General features: G+C 39.6%; 1 protein-coding gene across 1 annotated transcript in view; it reads left to right on the top strand.

Moving 5' to 3' along the window:
* The window catches only part of ATP1B3 (ATPase Na+/K+ transporting subunit beta 3), a 42,302-nt gene that overhangs the window by 25,582 nt on the left and 12,341 nt on the right, over positions 1-4,379 (top strand). The window lies entirely within an intron of this gene.

The raw sequence follows: 4,379 nt of genomic DNA, 5'->3' as shown, positions 1-4,379 counted from the left end.
TCCTGCTGAATTTCCCTGGGTAATTCTCTGAAGGGATTATTTCCAGCCTCTACTCAGAGCTCTAGCTCCTTACCTTTTCCCCTATAACTCACTTTCTTCATATAACCTGGTTTCCTACTTCAAGAGAAACTAGAAATACTCAGGTGGAAACTCCCCCAGTTTCCTTGTTACCAGTAAAACCAGCCTTCAGTTGCAGCCTTTTTGTCTGTGATTTTCCTCCTGCTCTGACAAGGGAAGCTGCCCTTCCTCTTATCTAAGTCCACCTGTCCCGGTCACGTTTTGCCCCTCATCCCCTCTCACTGCCTCAAGCATTATGCTAATTACTAATCCTTCTCATATATGTTTAGCCTCTCTGTTGGATCCTTTCTTGTCAACATGTAGAAATCCTCAACCTCCCTCCTATCTTAAATCAAAAACCTTTTGATCCTGGTCTTCTACTACCTAGCGTCCTAAATTTCTTTCCCTTGAAAGGTAGATGTATATTTATTATTTAAATGGAGATGTTTTTGTGAGAGTATAATCCATGGTTTGAAAACCAAATGGTAAAGAAAAGCTAATAAGTAGAACAGTAATTCCCTGCCGTACTCTGTTCTAGCTGCAGTCCCGTTCCTTTATTCAACAAATACTTCTTTTTCAGGGTCCTTTTTGTGTCAAGCACTCTTCTAATTTCCATCAATGAATAAACAAAATTTCTGTGTTCGTGGAGTTTTTATAATCTAGTGGTGTGTTAGAAGGTAATAAGTGCTGTGGAAGAAAATAAGGCAGAGAAGGGAAATAGGGAGAGTTGAGAGGGCTGCGATTTTAAGCACAGTGGTCTGGGAAGGCCTCATTGAAAGGGAATGTTTGAGGAAAGATCTAAGGATGAGGGAAGTAGCCATGGAACTACCCAGCAGTAGGTGCAAAGGCCCTGAGGCTCACAATGTCCAGTGTGTTCAGGGTTCATCAAGGAAGTCAGAGGGGCTGGATGGAGTAAGTGGGGAGAGAGTAGTAGGAGATTGAGGTCAGGGAGTTAAAGGAGGACCAGACTGTGTAGGCCTTAGAGGCTGCTGTTCAGTTCTTTGACTTTCACAGTGACCAAGATGGAGGTTCTTAAGCAGAGAATAACATCATCTCACTCAGATTTTTAAAGGATCACTCAGGCTGTTTTTTGAGACTAGACTGTAGAGGGGAATCAGGGAAGCTGGTTAGGAGGCCATTGCAGTCACCTAGATGAGTGGAGATAGTGGCAAGGTCAGGAGCAGTGAGGCTGTGAGAAATCGTCTGATTCTGGATACATTTTCAACAGGAAATAGCTTCATACTTTTGAACTTACAGGATTTTTCTTCTGTATCTTTAAATGCAATCTGCTGGCTCTTGATTTATCACTTTTATACATTGTCTTTACTTCCTGCCATGTTAAATGAGGATTTAGCTCACATGCCTCAGACCTTCCCCTAATCTCAATTCAAAAGTAATTGAATTACTCTTTTATTTTCATTATTGGTTGCCTTCTTATAGTTGTCTTTACGTCATATTCTACCATCTGTAGAGACTCTCGTCTAACTCCCTTATTTGTATACTATTGTTTGAGAGTTCTCTTATGTCCCTTTCTTCTGGAGAACTCCTCCCTAGAGTCCTTCCCCTCTGCTGCAGTCTGTACTGGTTTTTGTTTAGGGCTTCTACCACCCAGCTGTCATTTGGGGAGTTCGTTTGATCCCTTTCGGATTAGATTCACTGTTTCTTGGCTCCTGCCTTCTTTTTCTTTATTTATTCCCTAGTTTTGATGGAGTATATTCTCAAATAACTTTGTAAGAAAAGATACACGAATACTCTTCCATTGTATATATACCACTATACTATTTAGCCATAAAAAAAGAATGAAATCTTACTATTTGCAGCAACATGGATGGACCTTAAGGGCATGATGCTAAGTGAAATAAACAGACAAATACCAAATGATCTCACTTATATGTGGAATCTAAGAAACAAATAAGAAAACCAAGCTCATAGATGCAGAGAACAGATAGATTGGTTGTTGCCAGAGGCAGCAGGGGGCAGGGCTGAAGTTGTGAAGGAAGGTCAAAAGGTACACACTTCCAGTTAGAAATAAATAAGCCCTGGGAATGTAATGTACAGCATGGTGACGATAGTTAACACTACTGTATTGCGTATTGGGAAGTTCCTAAGAGAGGAGATCTTAAAAGTCCTCATCACAAGAAAAAAATTTGTAACTATACACAGCGACAAGATGTTAACTAGACTTATCGTGGTGATCATTTCACAATGTGTGCAAATTTGTAACTATACATGTGTACAAATATTCAAGCATTCATTGTGTTGTACACCTGAGACTAATATAATGTTATTGTGAATTATATCTCAATTTGTATTTAAATTAAAAAAATTTTTAAGATACATGGAATGTAGGTTTTTAATCCTTTCATTTCTGAAAATGACTTAATTCTGCTTTTATTGTTCTAGCTTAGCTGTGTATAGAATTTTAGTTCCTTTGTATTTGCCTTTTTCTGCTCAACAGTGTTGGTTTTTTGTTTTTGTTTTTAAATGTATTTCCTTAGGGTTCTAAAATTTCCAAGTGTTGGTGTCAGTCTCTAAAATATCACTTTGTTGGAAACTTGATGGGGTCTTTCGGCATGAAGAGTTAGATTCTCCAGTTGAGGAAACTATTATTACTTGAAAATTTTCTCACCTCAGTTTTCTGGTTCTCTTTCTAGAGCTATTCTGTTAGTTGCTGGGTTTTGGATCTCTTGTTTTTCTCTCATTTTCTACTTTTGCTTTATTATACTGGGGATTTACTTTTAGATCTTCAGTGTTCAGCACACCCTCCCCCCCTCCCTTTTTTTAAACTTTGAATTGTCATTGTTGCTCTTAGGAATGCCTTTCTGGTGTTTAAAAGATACTGTCTGTAGTTAAAAGATACATTATCTGCTCTGGGTTCTCCCCCCCCCTTGAATACTAATTAGAATTTAAAATCTTATATTGTTCAAATTATCTTTCAGGTCTTCCCCCACCCCCCCACCCCCGTTTACCTACACCTTTTTCTAACTTTAGGCTTTCCTCAGGAATGTGGGGTTCTGTGCTCTCTCTGGGAATGGTGACCTTTCTCTGTTCCCATCATGTGCTGAGCAGGGGTCTTCATATTCTGACCATTCATCGTCCAACTCCTTGACTTAGAGCGGTTTTGTGTAGAAGTGGAAGTTGGCATCATACAAAAATGGTCCCTGATGAACTGTACCAACAGAGTATATGCAGGAGAAGCCCTTGGAGGAAACTGATGTAGGCCTTGAATATTTTCTGCCGAATGACATTCATGATTGTGCCATGAAAGTCAAAAAGGAGTGACGAATGTCAGTGGTACTGTTTTGTTGTAAAAGTTTACTCTTATCCCCCCTCCCCAATACCTGAGTCATTCTTGGCTATTTAATGGGTACATAGTTCCCGTGATATCCTAATTTTTGATAATAAAAGTTGAAACTGAAATTTTTGACCTTTTTTTTTTTTTTTTTAAGGGAAAGATCATACTTCCTTTTAAATGTGTTTACTTTGGGACTTCCCTGGTGGTCCAGTGGTTCAGCACTTTCCCTCCCGGGGCCTGGGTTCAATCCCTGGCCTGGGAACTAAGATCCCACAAGCCTCGTGGCATGGCAAGCAAGCAAGCAAACGCACAAATTTAAATAAATTTAAATAAATAAATAAAATTAAATAAGTATATGTGAGTACTTTGAGATTTTGGTTCCTGTTTTTGGTTGAATTCATTTTAGGCTGGCCTTTTTCTGGTACCATTTATACCCACACACCAACAGTTCTTATTGAGGCATTGTGGCACCATGTTTATTAGTGAGTGCCTTGCAATAGCCTAAGCTCATTGAGGGCAGGGTCCACAGCAGACTGGCTCCCCGTTGTGCCCCTTTTGTCTAACAGTGTGTCAAGTGCACAGCAAACATTCAAAAAATCGTTGAATTGTCTCCCTCTCCTTCCTTCCCTATCTCCAAGTTGTAACCATTTTACTCCTTCATCCCCTTTGGATCTATCTTGTTACCTCCATCTCTGCTGAAAACACCCTTTTGTAAGCTAACATTAACTCACATGTACCCCTTTCTTTAGGCTCTTCATTTATGATTTTATCCTCAACACCTGTCTTACCCACTACACTGTAGATTACCTCCATAAGGGCAGAGGTAATGCGTTTTTATGTCCTCACCATTGTATCTTTTGCGCCAAGAGCACTGAAGGCGTTCAGATAATGCTGTAGCCGTGGCTGGTGCCATCTAATGGTGACAAAAGAGATCTGTCTGTCACCCAGTTTGTATTGAAATGAAATAAACTGCAAAGCGCTAGATAGCAGTTGGACTTTAAAGGAACAGACTTAACATTCTTTCCCT

This window comes from Lipotes vexillifer, unplaced genomic scaffold (assembly GCF_000442215.2).
Source record: "Lipotes vexillifer unplaced genomic scaffold, Lipotes_vexillifer_v1.1 scaffold40, whole genome shotgun sequence".
Lineage (NCBI taxonomy): Eukaryota > Metazoa > Chordata > Mammalia > Artiodactyla > Lipotidae > Lipotes > Lipotes vexillifer.
Note: the sequence above shows the minus strand (reverse complement) of the source record. Positions and strands in the feature narration are given on the sequence as shown.